This window comes from Dreissena polymorpha, chromosome 10 (genome assembly GCF_020536995.1).
Source record: "Dreissena polymorpha isolate Duluth1 chromosome 10, UMN_Dpol_1.0, whole genome shotgun sequence".
In the NCBI taxonomy this organism is placed as follows: domain Eukaryota; kingdom Metazoa; phylum Mollusca; class Bivalvia; order Myida; family Dreissenidae; genus Dreissena; species Dreissena polymorpha.
In genome coordinates this window covers 63,141,121-63,163,784 of record NC_068364.1, presented here as the reverse complement: position 1 = coordinate 63,163,784, position 22,664 = coordinate 63,141,121, and the positions used below count along the sequence as shown (strand labels likewise).

The 22,664-nt window shown below is 32.7% G+C and overlaps 3 protein-coding genes across 7 annotated transcripts in view; 1 reads left to right on the top strand and 2 right to left on the bottom strand.

The window, feature by feature from the left end:
* LOC127847042 (protein D2-like) overlaps positions 1–22,664 on the bottom strand; it is a 148,171-nt gene that overhangs the window by 30,570 nt on the left and 94,937 nt on the right. The gene's annotated exons all lie outside the window — the stretch shown is intronic.
* LOC127847040 (uncharacterized) overlaps positions 1–22,664 on the bottom strand; it is a 158,550-nt gene that overhangs the window by 73,523 nt on the left and 62,363 nt on the right. The window lies entirely within an intron of this gene.
* LOC127847037 (uncharacterized) overlaps positions 1–22,664 on the top strand; it is a 57,532-nt gene that overhangs the window by 14,254 nt on the left and 20,614 nt on the right. Inside the window, exon 1 of one of the 5 annotated variants that reach the window (XM_052378560.1) lies at positions 21,990–22,046. The exons of the other annotated variants lie outside the window; for them this stretch is intronic. The gene's annotated coding sequence lies outside the window, so the exon portion shown is untranslated. Of the gene's footprint in view, positions 1–21,989; positions 22,047–22,664 lie in introns of those variants that run through there. 5 annotated transcript variants of the gene reach the window in all.

The following is a 22,664-nucleotide window of genomic DNA, read 5'->3' as shown; positions in this document are numbered from 1 at the left end:
ATAAATATAAACATCGGAACTTAATATCTCCAGTATAAAAAAAAAGTAAAGAAAGATAAAAAAAGTAATCCACAGTGGGACTCGAAACACTGACCCTTGGACAAAAGTCTAGCTATCATTGTAATGTCAAAAAATATAACGATAACAACAGAACTCTCCGAATAATTTAATCGCTTCGCGTTTGAAACGCTTTATAATTTTCACGTTGTAAAATCGTCAAACGATTCATTTGGATATTTTAGTGGATGATACATGTTATGTATTACTGTTTCCTTGCAAATATTTTAATTACAAAGAACATTTGCATATCTGAAACAATGTTTTTCAATTTTGTCAATTTAACAAAACGTGAACAAGTCCCTTTAACATGTTTAGTCAAAAAATAGCTCACAGGGCCCAAACTTCTACAATTGTTGTAAAAATTAAACTCAGGTGAGCGATTTAGGGGCCGCTATGATAATCGTTTTTGCATTTTATATCGACACGTTCTCTGTTTGTTTCCTCTTAACATAAATTATGAATGTTTGCATAATACGACGAGCCGCAGAAAGTGGTTCATATTGAATTTTTACCAAAGTATTTAACGTTTATTATAGTCACGAGTTAAGATTGTAATCTCGGCTTGTCACACATGTGTGACTAAACCTTGACACATATTATGAATTTGTCTTTGTTCTCACCTAATATATTGTGAACAATCCGTTAAAGTAGGGTCCTTATTAAGTTCATGAAAGTCGTCAAGGTAACACAAGAATGATATGTACATGTATTTTCAAACAAGATGTACATAACATAGAACTGATGACGTCTTTTTCAATGACCAAACAAACTATTTATATATTTATAGAAAGGAGTATATAATTTATTGAGTGTCCAACAATTATAACATCACTAGAAGAGAGCATATATTGTGGATGTATATATTTTTTTATTCTTCATATAGAGATGTTCAGTAAAATCAATCAGTTAAATATTATTAAAGGTACTTAGTCCGCATCCTTGTCTTCCTTATTATCTTATTAACTTAATCAATGTTTACATCATCAACTTGATCGTCATCAAGTTCTTCCTTCTACATTTCCTCCTAATCCTTATAATCATTCCCATCAACATCATCCTTGTGTGTATGATTATCATTATCATTATCGTAATAATAATCCCCGACTTTGTGATCTGTGATATATTGCTTTGCAACTCTCCGTCGGTCGGTCGTTTGCTTACTCAGACGGTTGGTAATTTAGACCATTATATACAGAACGGTACAATATCAAGGCCATTCGTATTATAACAGAACATTCGTTTCCGCACAATATCTTGTATAATTGTTTACCTATAATTAAGAAGATTGCTTCAATTCGGGTAGGGGAGCATACATGTTTTGTTCCGTCATGTCCTCATTCGTCTCATTACTTGCACCATAATCCACACATTTAATATCGTTTTTAACGCAACCACAGTCATAGCAAGTCCGTAAAATGAACGTTAAGGCAAAGTCAGTGGTCAGTCAAGCCAGGCCAGCTACCAGCGCTATAACCTGCTCTATAGTTTAGTCCTATTTGACTTTGTTGTCGGCCTAGCTACGCGCATCTTGCGTACTTGGGTTTAAGCGAAAAACGATCGAATCAATCGAAGTTTATATATAGAATGCTAGGTTAGCGTTTTCGCCAAGGCTCGCGCTCCCGGCGTTCTAAGCCTCGCAACATTAACTTCTCTCTATTCAACACTTATCCTAGTATTCTATTTATCCCATCAATTATCTTAGTCGTCAATTATTTAGTATTTAACTGATAAAATAAAAGCAAAAACACATTAAATTAACTGAATCTAGCATTGCGTAGTAATGTTAATTGTGATCTTTCTATTTAACGGAACTCGAAATAGTCCTCAAGAATTCCATGCAAAAGAAGAGTAACGAGACAAAATATCGCTAGATGCCTCGATTCAAATTTAATCAGCATTTAACATGTTACACAATCAAGTAGAACAAAAACGCTTTGGTTCAAGTTAAAACTCTAGATTCACCACTGCAATAAACAAAAGCATGGCTGCCATTTTGAACTTACGTCAGGCATGATTCAGCATTTATCCCCGCCTATAATGTAGAATATAGTCTATAAACAACTCTTCTTTTTACACACTTTTTACTTACTGGCATTACAAAGTCAAACATCTACTGGTGATTGATCTACTCACTAAAGTTGTGTAAAAAGTTGTGTTATTATCATGTTTATTTTCGTCAGTTTTGTTTGCTTTTATGGCGAGTTAAAACTTCTGCACACAAAACAAAATTCATTCCTTCATTGCCATTTGGTATAAAAAACGCTTACCTCAATGACAACTTAAATCCAATCCTAATGAAAAATACAGTTTTAACGATATGTACTTCTATTTTTTGTTCTTCAATGCATTTTTTCGACATTAATTTTAATCACGCTATTTTTAATAACGCTCGAATTTGTTCAGACCCAAAACACAATTTTCGATGATGTACTTCTTTCGAAGCCAGTTATTTAATTAATATCGAAATTTACAATTATGCATTACAACCACACAATCCGAAATACGTTTTGGATTCGTTCATTGCTTTAACAAATATTTTACTGTTAAATAAAATGAAACTGGTGTGTTTCGTCACAGAAATTACGTCACACAGATACGTCATTAACTGTGCAATCAATTGAATTAAAAAAAAGAGCACGGAAAGCCGGTGTTGAGATTAATTTTAGTAGAAATTCGGCTTTTATCTACATACGGAATATTGATTTGAAAAGTAAACGTTCATTTAATGTATAAATCCCAAAAAGTAGTCGGTGTACGCTACAGCTTTATTCAACAAGGTTAGATAGAGATAAAAATTATACCATGAGGTGTTATACCGTCAATGTCGCGATGAAGATGGGATAAAATGTTTAATTTGATCGATAGGTTATCTGCAATAAAAACAATTAATCCATGCAATTAGATGTATACTCAAAATAATATAAGTATGCATTCAAATGAAAAAACAAATCAACAATGGTCAGTGTTGCATGGCGGTGTGAATATTAATCGCAATACGTTATTTTAATAACTAACTAATAAACGCAACCGTAACCGTCAAATGTCTTTAATAATAATACAAACAATAGAAAGAGAACATAAATAACATATTTAAACTAGTTCCCTGCAGGAATACAAAATATCCTACACAAATAAAACAATGTTTAATCCAAAATAAAATTGCTTGATAAAATAACTCCCAGCAAGCAAACTAAATGTTGGAGGGAACGTGAATGATTGGATGTTACGTGCACGTGCTCAGAATAGGTTATATTCAACTTTATGTTGACTATAAACAAACTTAGACTACAGTCTATGGTTAAGATTAAAGCTAATTTAAAACAAATAACTAAGTATTTATTTATACCCTCTGACAACATGGAACATTGCAATTTTGTAGCAATGCCCTATGCACACTTAAGATGGTAGACATAGATCTCTCTTTCCAACTAGTTTGGTGTTTCTGACGAAAACTTGATATTTGCTTATGAAGTACATTTTAATGTATTGAATCTCTCATTTTTTGTCAAACAAGGTTACTCAAATACAGTCGGAACGCGATGTAACTCATCGCGACACAACGGAATAGCAATCTTCTTAGCATAAGGTTGCCGGTTTCGTTCGATTATCGGGTATATTTTTCTGATTAAAGATGCGATTGAACGAAATCGCGATAGAACTAAAGATACAATATTCGACTTTATTTGTCGATCCCTTCGTAAAATTACCAATCAAAAGTTTGTCTCGATTTTAAGAAATTGTTTTCAAACTTGAATCTGCATAACATATCGACGATATTTTATTTGACTTTAGCCGCAATTAATCATTAGAAAGAAGCAATCGTGATACATCGGCTATCTCGGATTTCTCCGTAATATAGGCCTCGTGGCTAACGGTCGCCATATTGCCTTGTATTACTACTTTACTACCCAAAAGTGTGTCAGTCTATTGTTATGAGGCTGTATACGAGAAGCGTTGAACTAGCGCCAAACTTTTTACCGAAACTTTGATATTAAGAGCACTATTAACGTTCATTTGTGTTGCATTTTTACCTATTATCCAAGTGATTTACTTTTCCATTATTATTTAATCACCCTATCATCCAATTTTTAAGATGAAATTACGGTGTTTACAAAACCAACCAAACCGAAAGTGAAACTGGATGCATTACGTTTCGCGATGTAAACATTAAATATTTGTTAAGTTTGAGGAAGCGAATCGATAATAGACGGTGGAATATGTATGCAATACAGATCATCATTGCCGATTGTAGTACTGGCTAAAAAATACCTTTTATGACAGGTCATGTATAGAACGTTAATCAAAATAGTGACCATAAATCACTACAAATGTCTGGGTTGATCATTAATATAATAAATGCACGTTTCTCATCTAATGGCCTGTATCTAGTTGTAATTACCATGATATTGATAAAATGAAAACATTTTTTTCATTAATTAACATTACATGTTTTATTTTTATCATTTAGGTAATATATAATTGTATCATTATCATCATTAAATATTTGAAAATAATCTAAACTATCATGATTACTTTAAAGTAGAATTTTTTAATTTTACTCATTATTTATAACGAATTTCCACATTTGCTTGATTCAAAATAAAATGAATTAATAAGGGTTTTAGTTGTTAGTTTTAACCCATTTTTAGTTTGATTAAATTTAAAATAAAGAAAACTTCCAGTTCAATATACATTTTATACCAATTATGACATTGACCAACACAGAAAATAATTATAAGGTTGATTTTCCCCAAATTGACTGTTACAATTGGATACTGTTTTTAGCTTCACTCTACTTTGTCTGAAAATAAAAGTCCTAAATGATGTAATAGAAACATACATATTTAAATATATATATATATATATATATATATATATATATATATATATATATATATATATATATATATATATATATATATATATATATATATATATACATATATTATAACATCTTTTTATCAATGGTCAATCAATTTAAGTTAAACTAATATATATTTATATATATATATATATATATATATATATATATATATATATATATATATATATATATATATACACACATTACATTATATACATGTGTATGCTTTGATTTTTTTTCTATTGAAGCCAAATTAATATCCCATTAGATAGATAGATAATATCACAGCAGTATTCCTAGATTGTCTGCAAGTACTGCAGAAATCATGGATTATTATTTTACTGAGTCAGCCTTAATCTTTATATTATAATTGTTAAAACAGATTAAGATGTGCATAATACAAATGAGGATGCATCAAGATTAAAAAATGGTACATGTATAAATTAAGAAAGAATCAAAAACAATAATCAAAAAACTGTGCATTTTTTTCAGTATTGTGTGAAAGGATTTGAAGTAATTATGTGTTTTTGAAGTATGATTTATGTGAATTTGAATAAATATATAAAATTTAGTGATTTTCTCAGACAAAACTGTTACTTACATACTAAAGTATTCAGATTGTATTATTGTAATATTCATTCGAATTATTTAGTACAAAAAGCACTTTTCCCTGGCATTTGTATTTATAGTAATTGCATATTTTATTATTCTGACAGCATTTATAAACTGTGTTCATGCAAGCATGAACACGGTTTCATTTTTTGAGTATTTAAACAAGAGGGCCATGATGGCCCTGTATCGCTCCACTGCTGAAAAAAAGGCTGAAACAAATTTCTCTGCATGTGCAAATACTTAAATGTAGGCCCTATGTAAGCACATGTACACTTTTGTGACCTTCTGGGCTGGGTCAAATTTAACCCCAGGGGCATAATTTGAGCAAACTTTGTAGAGGACTACTATATCTCACTACATACAAAATGTGGTAGCCCTAGGTCCTAGAGTTAAGGACAAGAATATTTTTAAAGTTTTCACAAAATAAGCAAGATATTAGCGTATATAATGTTCAATTTTGTGACCCGCGGGTCAGGATCAAATTTGACCCAAAGGGCATAATTTGAACAAACTTGGTAGAAGACTATAAGATGTTACTGCATACCAAATTTGGTAGCCATAGTCGAATGGTTTTCGAAAAGAAGATTTTTAAAGATTTCACAAAATAGGCGCTTTTTAAGCGTTTATTCAATTTTGTGACTTCCCGGGACAGGGTCAAAGTTGACCCCAGAGGCATTATTTGAACAAATTTGGTAGAGGTTTATTAGATGTCACTACATACCAAATTTGGTAGCCCTACCCCCAATGGTTATGGACAACAAGATTTTTAAAGTTTTCACAAAATAGGCCCCATATAAGCGTATGTTCAGTTTTGTGACCACGGGCAGGGTCAAATTTGACCCAAGGGGCATAATTTGAACAAACTTGGTAGAGAACTATTACATGTCACTACATACCAAATTTGGTAGCCCTATGCCTTATGGTTAAGGACAAGAAGAGTTTTAAATTTTTTACAAAATAGGCACTTAATAATAATATAAGCATATAATTGATTTTGTGGCCCCCGGGGCAGGGTCAAATTTGACCCCTGGGGCATAATTTGAACAAACTAAATAGAGACTTATACAATGTCACTACATACCAAATTGTGTAGCCCTAGGTCTAATGGTTATGGACAAGTTTTTTTTAAAGTTTTCACAAAATAGGCATTATATAAGCATATGTTCAATTTTGTGACCCCCGGGGCAGGGTCAAATTTGACCCTAGGGATTAAATTTGAACAAATTTGGTAGAGGACTATTAGATGTCACTATATACCAAATTTGATAGCCCTAGGCCGGATGGTTATGGACAAGAAGATTTTTGAAGTTTTCACAAAATAGGCCTTATATAAGCATATGTTCAATTTTGTGACCCTCGGGGCAGGGTCAAACTTGACCCCAGGGGCATAATTTGAAAAAAACTTGGTAGAGGACTATAAGATGCCACTACATACCAAATTTTGTAGCCCTAGGCCCAATGGTTATGGACGAGAAGATTTGTAAAGTCTTCACAAAATATACCTTATATAAGCATATGTTCAATTTTGTGACCCCAGGGGCAGGGTCAACTTTGACCCCAGGGGCATAATTTGAACAAATTTGGTAGAGGACTATTAGATGTCTCTACATACAAAATTTAATAGCCCTAGGCCTAATGGTTATGGACGGGAGATTTTGAAAGTTTTCACAAAATAGGCCTTACATAAGCAAATTTTCAATTTTGTGACCTCCGGGGCAGAGTCAAATTTGACCCCAGGGGCATAATTTGAACACATTTGAAAGAGGTTCACCCCATAACATTCCTACGAAATTTCATCAGAATTGGACCAGTAGTTTAGGAGAAGATGTTTAAAGGAAAAGTTAATGCACGGACGCACGATGGACACAGGACCTTTGGCCAATGGAGCAAAAAATCAAATTAAACATTTAGTTTTGATGTAAAATCAGTTTTTATATGAAAGTGTCTATTTCACTTATAAATTAAAACAGCATATTATACATTATTGAAAAGATTATTCCAAGCTTGATGTCATATTTCAACTTTGCATAGTGTAGCTAATTGAACATTGTATTGAACTGTATGGGCAGCTATATTTTTTAATATATGTATGTTGTATTATACAAAATGCATTATTTCTACCACAAGTAGACCGTATAAGGCCTACTGCTACTAAATAGGCACTGGTATGAATATGACACTGTTTTGATGCTCAAACAAAACTTTAATTATTACTACACTTTAGTATATTAAATATTTTCAAGTTTTTGTTAAAAAAAATTTGCAAAAGAGTGTCTTAATGCATTTGAAAATATACTTAAAACAAACTAAAAATGCACTTTAACATACCTTTTTCCTGGTAAAGTTTTTCCTGGTAAAGTGTATTTAAGAATGATAAAAAATACACTTGAAGAGTTTAATGCTGGAAAAATGCAGAAAAAATACATTTGTTTCTGTTAGAAGTGTGTCTTGTCTGCATTTTTAAGTGTATTAAATGCACATCAAATGCAGATAAATACAATGCCAATACTGTTACAGGTATTGTAATGGAAATAAAATGCACTTGTTCTTGTAATTAAATGCTTTAGTGAATTGAAATAACCTTTTTATAACGTTTTAACAATTAATAATACCTTTTTATATAAATTTTCTTTTGAAATGTGACACTTAAATGATTTTTGCACCACTATTAAGAGATATAATTTGTGCTCATAATGCTTTATCATTACACAATATATTAAAATTCATGTGAAAGCTAAAGAGATCAATAGCAGCGTGCTATACCCTGCTCCTTTTTTTACATGACTTGATGGTATTTAGTCCCCAATTCTACATGGCCAATGTGCAGATTTGACAAATTAGTCTTAACTGGGATCCAATAGGCAGACTTTCATATTACTTGTATTTAATTTAAATCACGATCTGAATTGCTCTTTGGCAAATCTTCGTTGGTCACAGTATTCAACTGAATTTTGTTTACTTTGTAGTGCTTATATTTTCATTATTTATCAGACAACATCTTTCTTCACAAGTTTAACATGATTGCTTGGTTTATTTAGAAACAAGATCAATGCATCATAACATAAAATGAAAAAATGTGTAATAGTAAAAATGGCAGCAAAAAAGCACTAGATTATCTGCCTTAAATCTGAGACGATATGTTGATGTATTGGAATTTCTCATAAATAATGTGTCCCATAGTTGTATAATTGTATAGTCGCATGCATGAGTGGTGTCAATGTCACAATACCAATTAAAGCCTATAATTTACTAAAACAATTTGAAGTTTGATGTGTGTTTTTTATATATATATTGTTGAAAAGTTAACATGCAATAAGTTTACTGTAATTAAGTGACAAATAGTTTTACTGAGTTGGTTGGATGCATATATGCAGATATATCATGGTTTGTGCAGAGGACAGTAGCAAAAACAAGAGCTGTCTCCGTAGGATGACATACGCCCCCGATAAACGCTTTGATAGAAATTATGAGCATTTTTCAAAACCTAAACGCTGATCCTAAGTTCAAGGTCAAAGGGGTCAAGATTTGTGTGTGTATGGGAAGGCCTTGTCCATATATACATGCATACCAAATATGAATGTTACATCTGAAGCGACATAGAACATATGAGCATTTTTTCGAAACCTAAATGCAAAGTGTGACAGATAGACAGACGGACAGTGCGATCACTATATGCCCTCCTTTGGGAGCATAAAAATGTGTTTCACATTGTTTTGGTAAATTAGTAATGTAGTTAAAAGAACAGAATCATCAATTATAAAGTTATTGATTATAAGGTGTTGCTGGCATATTTGATGCATTCATCTAGCTATAAGAAGGTCCCTGTTTTATCCCCACTGGCACTGAGCGAGGGTTCTCAAAATCTTTAAACAATATGAATAAGTACATATAGGGTCGAGAAAGCCTTGTTGATATGGAGGCTAAACACCTGAAATCAAAGCGACCCAGGTTAAAGGCCGAGGCCAAATAAATAAACCAGGATCGCATGAGCCTGCTATACTCTGAACAAGTATTGTTTCTTCTCAGAAAACTGGCTTAAGTGTCTTACTAAGCTTTAGACTTTGAGTTTCAGTGCAATCTATCTAAAATAAATTGGTTAAATTAAATAATAATTTGTAAAAAATAAACATTCTGCACAAATTCAATTATTTAGTTTACCTGTGTGCAAGAATCATTTCAGTGTTGATGGTAAGTGAACTATGTCAAAAGCACCATAGCTATAAAACACTTGTATTTTGAATATTGCAATGTTCCACAGAAATGATGCTGATGATAATTCTACACGATCATGACATGAAAAATGATGAATTATTAGATATATTTCTAAATTCCATTTCCACTAACAATTCGGTTATTCCACTACCAGTTCACATGCTTCGTACAAAGTTGAAAATAACACTATTCCACTCAACAACCGTGACACATGTACTCAATTTTTCAACTTTTCGCAATTAAAATTGTCTTCTACTGTTATTGTTGTTGTTGTACTTTTGAAAGTAGTTCGAAAGATGGCGACTATTAACCCAGATATTGATTTATGAAATAAATCGTCTGCTGATCCAGAATGTAGAAAGAAGCAGCTTTAACCTTTGTTTAAAGGTTGCACTCAAGCCACAATTACAAGCTTAACTAATACATCAGACAGCCATATTTGGCAACAGACCGGTTCCATGTTCAAACTGATTTGCAATATAAAAACAACATTCTCCGCAAGTTGCATGAAAAGTTCATGAAGATTGGGAAAAATATGTGAAATATAAGGCAACCTTTCCCAACCAATGTCGGCCTGTTGTTTAATCTTGGCACATATATAATTAGACCAAATTTTCAAAGCAAGGTTTATGATGTTTGAACTACAACTGTCATTTCTAGACTGTTTGCGAGGTTTCATAACAGCCATATAATGAATACATAGAATAGATTAAAACAAGAATTTTGTTTAATTGGACCTATTGACCTTTTTTTTACCTCACAAGACCCAGTTTCAAACTCAGCCAAAATACCATTTGGAAAATCCTTCTAACGTTCATAAAGACTGGACTAACAATGCAACTTCTGTTTGTGTCAACAAGTTTTCAATTAAGCCATTTAACGAAAAATACCCCTGTGTCCTGGCGACCAGGTTTTTCAACAGACCAAAAACAATTTCCGAACTCTGCCCGGATATCATAAGAACACATAAGCTGAACCTGTTTCTTAAAGACTGGTTTACAATGTTAATTTTAGAGGGGTTTTATAGCCATATAAGGAAAACTGCCAAGCCCCTGGTCACATTGCTTTTCAACGAACCCAAGCCATTTTAAAACTCAGCCGAGATATTATTAGAACAAATTTGTTGATAAGTTTCACGAAGATGTTCTATAAATGAGACTTGAATTGTGCTGTTTTGTGCGGTTATGTACTGTTTGGGCAATCGGTCACTTGCCTTAAATAAAGGACCAACTAATTGTTTTTAATGAGAATTCAATACTGCTCCAGCAGCTGGAGTTTCACTTCTTTATATTGCATTGCACAACAGTTTGATGTGTGCTGCGTGGATGCAGTAGCGTGTATCCCCGTACATATCTTCGATGTTGTTATATTTTCAGCCTTCAGAGGCTGGTGGCGGTATTGTGTTTTTATTATTATTTAAAGAAACCTTGTTTAAGACCTTTCTTATACTTAGATTCTTATACATTCTCTGTACTTATAAAGTAAACGTGTATGTTCATCAATTGAGAGTTCTGCAGGATATACTGAATTTTTACAGACCATTATCAGACAAGCTGCCTCTTACTCTTTAATGTATGTTGACTTGGCAATGTGTATTAATGTAATTATAAGATTGGTGGTTTCGCCAAATAAATAACCTATGGACAGATTGATTACAAAAAACCCGAAAGTTGTTCTCTCACCATTGAGAATTCCGATTACACGTAGTATTCATTTGCCGTTAAGTTATAGACAATTACTTTTTTCTAAACCTACAGTCAAATTAAGTTTACTTCGAACATCTTTCATTGGAGGTACAATGCGGCTGGGTTCTAGTTCGCAGCGTAATTTAGCTCCGTGTAATCGGTATCCTACAATAAATAAGTGCAACTCTAGGAAGTGTTTATGTTGCAAGTTTTTTAATATGTCCTCTTTTGTTCTTTCATCGGTTAATAACCGCAAATTTTCAGTTAATATTAAATCCGATGTCTCATGAAATTCTATGCATGTGGTTTATTTAATTACAATGTACTTGAAATGTACCCTGTTGTGGTGCGCAATACGTTGGGCAGACGGGTAGATCACTTAAAACACGTTTTAGGGAACATTTTTTTTAAATTAAAAATAACAATAAATGTTATAACTTCATTTACCAGCACTTTAATAAAACGGGTCATAGCGTAACAAATATTTCAATTCAACCTTTGGAGCAACTTATTTTTAATAATAGTACTTCAAATCAGTGCCAATTAAAAGCAAGATGCATGTCAGAATTTGAATGGATTAAACGTTTGCAATCAGCTTACCCACTTGGATTAAATGATAATATTCTAAATGTTGGAACAATTTCTAAAAATAAATCGATTAATTCATTTCCTCTGTTTAGTAAACGTCTAAGAAATAAACGTTCACATGGCATTAGGAAAAATGGTAACTTAAGGCGTAAATTTAAACGTCTGCTTTCTTTAAATGATTGCTACACATTATTACAAAATGGGGGTAAACATAAATTACTAAGTGCACTTTGCTCTCTTTCTGTTTCTTCGTTGGCGCATATTGATAAGGAATGTAAACTTATTTAACTTCAATCTGACCCTCTATATGAATGTGCTTGTATTATTGAATCTTTCACTGACTACTATCTTAAACCTTTTATTGAAAATGTACTTAACAAAACTAGAAATCGTATCAAAATTGAATTTTGTATCAAAGGTCTTGATTTAATTGACCTTCCTAAAATATTCAATGATAAAAATGTACGTCGGTTGATTCCCCCTTAAGTCCGCAATACTGAATCACCACTTATTTGCTACAAATATAGTAACTCGTAAGACGTATCGTTTTTAATTATAATTCTATTTCCACAGATATAAATGTAATAAGAAATTGTTCTACATTATGTGACTGTATTAGTTCTAAATATATATATGGTCCAGTTGGACATGTTATTACTGGGGACCTTAATTTCATTCAAAATAAAAACCTTAGAAATTTACTACGCAGAGGCCCTAAGTACAGACTGCCTATTCCTGTTGATTTTGATGACTGCATTAAGAATATCGTAAGATCCTTACATGATTATTGCACTAAATGGTGCAGGAAGGAATATGCTGAAATTACTGCACTCAATGATTGGAAAACAAAAATATTTAGTATGGCCATGAATAAAATATGTTTTTATGATACAAATTCATTGGCCCTACCACATCCACCTAAATTTAATAAACAAAATCTCTGTAAATTGCTTGACGACTTAAAATCTAAATTCGTCTTAGTTCCTGCTGATAAGGCTGCTAATAATGTAATAATAATATGACGAGTGTTTTATGTTCAATCTATTTCACAAGAAATTTCACAAACTACATCATATTGTGAGTACAATAAACAACCTAATGAAATTATTACCGACCATATTGCCCAATGCATAAAATTAAATGTAATAGTCAATATTACTGACAAGAAATTGCCATCACTTTACTGGATACCTAAATTAAATAAGACGCCATATAAAAGTCGTTTTATCGCTAATTCAGTGTCTTGTACCACCAAACAATTATCAGTGTATCTTACATCGGCATTGAGTGCTATTAGATATCATATAGCTACATTTTGTAATAAAGTTTATGAAAATAGTAATATTAACCTATTTTGGTCAATAAAAAACACCTTAGAAGTTATTGATAAAATTGAAAATAAAAATATAAGGTGTCACAGGTAAGTACTTTTTCCTACACTATATACAACGCTTCCTCACGCTTTAATAAAATCCAAACTTGTTTCTTTGATTGAAAAAACTTTTGCTAGAGAGAAGTGTTTGTATCTAGCTTTAAACACTAAAACAGCTTTTTTAACTAATCAGATATTAGATAATTATATCATTTGGACTGGTCTTGACTTTTGTGCAGCACTTACTTTTCTTCTGGATAACTTGTTTGTTGAATTAAATGGTAAAATATTTAAACAAATTATTGGCGTTCCTATGGGTACTAATTGTGCGCCACTTATAGCTGACCTTTTTTTATATTGTTATAAAAGCGAATTTATGTTAGAATTATCTAAAACTAAGCAAGTATATTTGATTAATTGTTTTAACCTTACTAGTAGGTACATTGATGACATACTTAATTTAGATAATCCATTATTTGAACAATATATTCACAAAATCTACCCAAAAGAACTAGTCTTAAATAGATCGTGTATATCCAATACAGACGCTGCGTATTTAGACTTACATTTAACTATTAATAATAATTTGATCAAAACTAGTTTATACGACAAACGGGACGATTTTAACTTTGAAATTGTGAATTTTCCGTTCCTAGATGGCAACATCCCTAAAGGACGTTCGTATGGTATTTACATTTCGCAGTTGGTACGTTATGCCAGAGAATGTTCATGTATTAAAGATTTTAATGATCGTAATCTAATATTAACTAAAAAATTGCTTAAACAAGGCTTTTTGTATCATAACCTAAGAAGTACATTTGCTAAATTTTACTCTAAGTATGGTGATTTAATTTCAAAATATAATGTTTCTTTAAAATGGCATTTAAATAATGGAATCTCACATCCATCATTTTACGGAAATGTTTTGAAGCGTGTCCGCAAATTAAAATATGTTAAACCAAATGTTCATATTAAACTTTTCAATTTAATTAACTTGTTTTTATCAAAAGGATACGATGCTTATATACTTAAAAACACGTGTTTGATGGTTTTTGATTCACTATATCTTTCTTCTCTTAAAAATTAGTGATATTATAGGCATTTTTCACTGTTGAACAAAATTGTCTTTGTGTCGTATGAACAAATCTGCATGAAAACTACATTTGGACTCAAATCGTTCATCAAATCATTTCTGTCGTCAGTTGTCAAAACACCTATATACTGTTTGATTCCAATAATGTCGCTTTAATGGAATTACTATTTTTATATATTTGATTCTTAAAATTTAATCAACTAAACTTGTTTTATTAGTAGTGCAGTTCTGCAGTAGCCCACCATTACTAGTTTTATTATTACTTTACAGTACCACCCCTGGATTTTTTTCACGTCATTGTGTCTTCGCCTGTCAATTACGTCATAAGTCTTTCTCTGTTCCTGGGTACATGGATTTTTTGACGTCATACGATCAACTTTCCAGTTGTAAGCTACATGCATAGGTCATTGGGTTTATAACGTTCAATTTTATTTATATTTTCTCTCCCTGATAGGCGTTTCTTTTTTGATTTAATTATTATTAATTTAATTTTTAGCAGTCACATAAACAACCAAGCAATGTAATATGGAATTTTTACAACCATTATTGCTGCTTCTTCCTGTATTTGCGCGATGATAATCTGAAATATTAACTTAATGACGCTATATTTTTTAATCTTTTTCTATAAAGAAGGAATGAAGTTGACACTTGTTTGTAGTTTCATTTTATCTTTCGTCAAAAAGTTGTAACTCTGTTACTCTGGTATCCTCAATACCATTGAGTAATTAAATTGTAATTAAATTGAATGAGTTTTAATTCCCTTTTATTATTGTTTGATTTGAGTTACAATGCTATGACGTTAAATTTTATTTACACTTAAATGTATTATGAATATTGTTGGGCCAAGTGTGAGGTTGAGCGCTCTATAACCGGTTTAAACACCCAATGCTTTGAATTGACCGTTCCAAGGCGGTGACCCCAGTTTTATTCATATTTTGTGTTTGTATTGTGCTAATTTGTGCTGTTTTGTACTGTTTGGGCAATCGGTCACTTGCCTTAATTAAAGGACCAACTAATTGTTTTTAATGAAAATTCAATACTGCTCCAGCAGCTGGAGTTTCACTTCTTTATATTGAAGTGTTAACAAGGTTCTACTTTGACCATAAACGTAGAGCTTCCCCGCCTCTTGGCTTTTACGTTTTGAATTGAACCGAAACCATTTTAAAACTCAGCTCAGATATCATCAGATAAAATGCTCTGACAAAGTTTTATGAAGATTGGAAATAAATACGACTGCTAGCGTGTTCACAAAGTTTTACTATTTTAATATAAGGAACAGTTTTCCGCCCCTAGCGGTCATGGTTAACAACAAACTGGAACACGTTTCAAACAAAGCTGAGGTATCATTAGAACAAATGTTTGGTCACGTTACATGAAGCTTGGAATACTGTTAATAGATGGGACGCAATCATGACGAATTAACATCAACTATTTTTATTAAAACAAAAAATGCAAACCACGTTTCAATCATAAACACTTGTACTACATCCCACATTAAGTTACAGATTATTTCAATGTAAGTCATACAATGTAAGTTTTACCTAGTGGTAATTAAATAAATATTTATGATAAGCATATTTGTTGGTAGCCACTCAGAAAATCATTAAACAAAAGACCGGGCAAAAATTGTTACAAGCGATAATTTCTGGAAAGCTAAATGAGCAATATTTGTTCTAAAATTATACAACAATTCCGCACTTGTCTGAAAATTGGCCCGACCTCCTCCCTTCTTAAACCTTCAGCAAACAATATACGGTCTTACGTTGATCTCAAAGTTTGAAAGACTTAAATCTGGAAAATTCTGATAAATTGAACCCTGTGCTTAATAATAACCAAGACGGGCAGAATTTTAACCGCATCGACATGATTCGAGCCATCATGACATGTTAAATTACAAATTTCAAACCATCGATATTGTTACCCCTGTATTTTTCGAATATTTAGAACACGATGAAAATTCTGTGAGGGCGCATTGTATTGAGATTGCAATTCGTGAACTAAATAAGTGAATCGTATCGAAGGTGAAGAGTTTTAAGAGTATAATCCTCGGGAAACATTGAATTATGTGCTTTTTATAGAATAGAAACATTAAGTTTCTGTACTAATTTTGGTGAAAACTATTTTTGGAACAGAACGTTTGTGATAAGAAGGCTTTCAGAAAATGCGTTACATTATTTATATGACAAATATCAACAAAGTTATTTGTTTTTTTAGCAAAGTATTACAGAACAGTTTGATAGGAAAAAATCCAAGTTCTGTTATCTTCTTTCTTTAATTCTGTTGTAAAAGTCGTCATCTTTTAAAGGTAATATTTAAATGGTTTTTAAAAAATGTTATTTTAGGATAATAAGTCAAAATAAATCTTTAGTAGCGGAATATAGTGGAAAAGAGGCCATTCTTATTTTTAATTCAAAGTTTGCTTTTATTCTGAAGGCTTAATTTTTCTGCATTGATGTTTCAGATGTGTTTAATGGTTTCATGAAATATACACTGTATAACTTATATGGAAAAGGGTACCCCTTGAGAAGGTCCAATTTTTTACCCCAAGGTATTATATTAACCGATGATTTTTTAACCGCCTTGCGATACTTCACGGCAAATACCAAATATTTCGGCCTTCAAGTTTCATTGAATGAAGGGGAGGAAAATTATTTCGACTGATTTTTTACAATGAGATGTGTACAGTAAGCTGACAAACCTGCTCAAACATACATACACTTCAACGTATAGTTAAACTTAAATACGCGAGTTATTTCTAAAATACTTTTACTTAAAGCACTTAGATGTCAATTGTACAGTATTCATTATGGTAAATTCTGTCAAGTTCGTCTCCATATGAACGATTCTGCCATTATTTCATTATATAGCTGTTTTTGTTTCTTTTACAATGTATGGTCAGCTCTTTTACAGTGTTCAAATAACGACACTATACCACGTGGCCTAAAGTTTACGATTGTTTTCAGACTTAACCTCACCAAATATCAGGACGGTCAATCTACCTTAACTATTCATAAACTGGTATTTCTTTTTGATTTATAACCACTGTTGCTTCTAGTTATTACTATTTTAATTCGTTTTTTACTGACTTGTCAATGACCAAGATTTGTTGAGAGCCATTCGAGTTTTGATAACATTAATTTCCTTTGAGAGACGATGCTATTTCCAAGCGCATCAGCTAGAAAACAACCAAAAATAGTTTCAAAGGCAGATTTAATTGGAAGTTTTGCAGCTCATCACCTCACTCCTTATAACTTTTTACTGACCAATATGGGGATAAGTAAGCCATTGCATAATAAGAAGATGTTTCAAATCATAGCTTGCTGTATTGTTGTATGATGCAAAATAACAACTATTAAAACAATTTTTAAGCTATCCTTCTGCATTTATCCAAAACAAGTTGAAGTTTAATGTTGAAATCTTTCATCGTAGTTCTTCTCAATATCTATACACACATGAAGTTTTATGTTGCATTATTGTATATTATTTGTGAAAATTACATATTTAAAAAACACTGAGGCATTAAATCTTACTTAAGAAAGTGTAGGATTATTTTCTTGTGCATGGTACTTCTCCTTATTGATATGTTTACCCCCAGTTCGTTTCATGTTTAACTCTTATATCGTATATAAGATAATACACTGACAAGTACAAACAACAAAGGGCAATAACTCTTATTTAAGAAAGTGTAGGTTTATGGTTCTTTATTTACACAAACCCATTAAGTTTCATGTTGAAATGTTATACAGTTTTTGAAATTTGAAACAGTTTGAAACAGACTGACGGACGGACGGACAACGCCAACACTATATACCTCTGCTTAAGGCACAGGAGCAAACAGACTTTCTATTGGGCTATTGCATGATGTAACATACCAAATAACAGTTTCTGACAAAAATATATTACTAATATCACAGCTCTTGTTAACGTGGTTTTGGAGAAAACATGTTTAAGAGTTATTAACAATACAAGTCAATACATGTGACCCCAGGAGTTTGGCTAGAATCGACCCCACGGGCATGGTTTAAAGTAAATTGAGGAGAGGGCTACTTTTATATGTTACACTTAATATTAAACCACTTTCCTTTTAGGATTACGCGTTTTTTAACACACTTTGTCACACACCATATAATAAACCTTAGCAGATTCAGATTTTGGATTTTTTTATGTTTAAATCTGTGTAATGCTCTGGGGACTGAAATGCAGCGAATATGAACGATTGGCCAAACTGTGAAAGAGGGTCACACTAAAATAATTCCTATGAAGATTCATTAAAACCTTCCCAGTGGTTTAGAAGATTTTGATTTAATAAGAACTTTAAAAAAATGAGAATAAGATAAACACACAACAACCTAAAAGGCGGCCCCACTGCCAACCCTTATGGGAGCAAAACCTATTGAGAATTATAACATTGTATGCCTTAATATTGACAAAGCAACAGTTTGCCTATAAACACTTTTCTTTATCAATAAATTGTGTGCCTTTATTTACACTTAACAACCGTTTCAAAGCAATTGACCAAGACGACACTTTATTGCCATTATTAACTTAACAATTACAAAAATCATGATTCAGACTTACCTTGTTTGGGAAACTTTTTGTGGGTTCAACATTGCTGAATAAGCTCCGTGTGATGGACGGACATTGGTAGCTGGACAGGGAGTAGGCCCAGTGTTGTTACCAAGATTGGGTCCAAACGCTCGTCGATCAGCGGCAGTGCAAATATTGGAAGCACGACCAGGGGTGGTACCAATACTGGGGACGCGACCAGGGGTGGTACCAATACCAGGGACGCGACCAGAGGCGGTACCAATTCTGGGGAAGCGACCTGGGGTGGTGCCAATACTGGGGACGCGACCAGGAGCGGTACCAATACCGGGGACGCGACCAGGGACGGTTCCAATGCTGGGGACGCGACCAGTTGCGGTACCAATACTGGGGACGCGACCAGGAGCGGTACCAATACTGGGGACGTGACCAGGGGCGGTACTAATACTGGGGACGCGACCAGGGGCGGTACCAATACTAGGGACGTGACCATGGGCGGTACAAAGGCCAAGCATTGAGCCAATGCCTAGGATGGGTCCTGGCTGCTAAATGGGGCCACTCTGGATGTTTTCAATGGTGTGTTCGCCGAAATGTACTGTCGCTTCGGGCATGCCCTATACAGGCCACTGCTGTAATATAGAATCATTCAACAATGCTCATAAGAGTGCATGCGATGTGAGCTCTTGTTCAAAACATTATTTGGGTTCATGATACATTTAAAATGATGCATGTCTCTGTTTTCGAATATGTATTTGTTCATTCAAAAGAATATCATGATAGTCCATTGGCTGCTAATAAATACTCTGAATTTGCTTGCATAGGAGACACTCGTTTTATTCATATTCAAGTACTCAATGCCCGATTAACTTTATCATTGACATTATACATTGTGATTCCTAGTTTTATGGATAATACATGATTTTTAACTATGGCAGGAGCTATTAATAATTGAACTTCTTATCAATATTTAAAAACAACCACACATTAAAAAAGAACACACGAGATAATATGATTGTACTTATCAATATGAACGATGCTTCTCATCAACACATGATGACTTTATCCACAGTTTCGTCAGATTGGTCCATCATCAACTAAAATCTTTGATTAGAAAACACAAACAGGAAATATTGTTTTTGTAATTTTCCTGATTACGTCGACTAAATGAAGCAAAGTGACCGATCCCAAATATGTGGCGTGTTCTGAGAAAACTGGGCATAATGCTTGTGCGTAAATTGTCATCTCAGATAAGCCTGCGCAGTCCGCACAGGCTAATCAGGTACGACAATTAACGCTTTAATGGAATTGTTCGTTTAAATGATGTCTCTTCTTAGTGAAAATCCAGTTTAGGCGGAAAATGTCGTCCCGGATAAGCCTGTGCGGACTGCACAGGCTAATCTGGGACGACACTTTACGCACTAGCATTATGCATAGTTTTACCAAAGCACGACTCATATATCTATAGAGCATTTTTACTTCCCGTTAAGTATGTGCTTTACATGTAACCCACTAGCGCATACATATTTAAATTATTTCATATCGTGCCCTGCTATATTTCCTTGTCTTTGTGAGTTCAAACTTGCATGTTTTTATTTAAAGACCCATGCTTATTCCATTATTGCATTTCTCTTTTAATTACGTTACCTAAGTGCATGGGTTAAACACACTAGTGCATTATACATAACGACATATACACAGTAATGCAATATCGTTAAATCGACCAAATCCGTTGTTCTTCTATATTGGCTGCGCAAAAATTACTCGATACTTGATACGAGATTGATCGTGTCGAACAAGACTGTAACCAAAGACGCGCGAATCAGCTGTTTTATACACTCACCTACTAATACAATAATACATGAGTGATCAAGCATGAAGGGACTATCTCTTGTCTGTATTCGGTAATTAATAGATTTTATGTAAGAAAATGCCTAATATTCGATGCGCTCCAATACCTCCGTTTATACCCACCCATAGGTGTCGCTTCAACTAGTTAGAGTAACGTGGCATACATACATACAATAAACATAGCGGGGATTTAATGTAACCGTCGCGTAAAACAGTAATGAATAGTCTGCCTCAAACAAGTCAACATGTCGGAATCTACTTAAATTCAAAGTAAGTACACAACTTGCTTGCAAAAAGAAAATTGACACAGTAAGGTGTGATTGTAAATTAAACTATTTATATTGACAGCGTAATAAAATGGCAATTGTGCAGTAATCTTTCATTATAAATCAAACAAAGTGAACGGATATGTTTGCTCAGTATTAAAGAGAGACTGCATGATTTTGTCAAATATTTATGAATTTATATCAAATGTGTAAATACTTATTATACATATATTTCAATATAAATTAAAATACAAGTAAAGAAAGACATGTGTCGAGAAATGCGAAATAAGCCAGATATTTATATCTGAAGTCGAAAATGGCTGGGAGCCGAATTCGCCAGCATATATATCATGCATGTACAATATGAATCTAAATTTAGTTATAGTGCAGATTCGTTCATACGACACAAAGACACAACTTTGTTTCCTAATAAATACGAGTAAAAGTGTCGGCATCGGATTTAGCCAGCGCTAACTGTGTATTTGATGCATTTTATGAAATTCGTCTTCAATGTATAATTTTTCTTGCATATTTTGTGTTATTGTAAAATATTTGTATAAATATGTTACAAGTTAACACATATAAATATTTGACAAAATCGTACAGTCTCTCTTTACAGTTAAGTTTTCGATTATGCTAAGTACGGGCCCATTAATAAATAAATTACATCGCAAAGTACGGGCGAAAATAATCGCAAACAATTAATATAGCGAGATTAAAGCTGTCATGGAAACACAAAACTTGAGTAAGTGCTATATTTATGGCTTACGGGAAACCTTAAGGTTGTTCCCCGTTATCTAATTTAGATCAATGGATTTCTGACTGTTAATAGATGCTGGGATCCCACATCAATACGATAACACATACAAACATAAAAGTGAAAGCTTGTGGTCTTCTGTAGGTAAGATAATTATACTTGCAATTTAAGTGATTAACTAGTAAATGTATATTGTATAAGGAATGTTTGCGTGTTACGTTCATATATATTTTGTAAGTTGTGGTATTATATTAGTATTATGTTTTGTGTATAGATTAATTAATGGCTCCAAGTGTCATCATTTCATGGTATGCTTTGTTCGTATAACGGCATGTTGTGTGATGTAAATGTAAAATTGCTTATAGGTTTGTTGTTTGGGCACAATACTATATAGCGTTGCTATTTGCTTTAAAGGGACCGTAAACCACGAATGACGAAAAAAGTTCTAAAATACCGTATTTTTTTAATTATTAGTTTATATTGATTAAAATATCACCTCTGGTATATAAAATTACTTGAAAAAAGTAGTTTTTTTTTTAATTTTATTTTTTTATTCATTTATTTTTACTGGGTTTGTATACCAGGTAACTACCAGTTTACTATAAATCACGCAAGTAGATTGATCCTCATCGTCACGTGGTAAACCCAGGAATGCAACTTTTGCATGCGTAGTGAATTGTATATATTATATATATATATAATAATCAATCTTCTCGCGTTATTCATAGTGTGTATATCGTCATGTCATCTATTATCGCGACA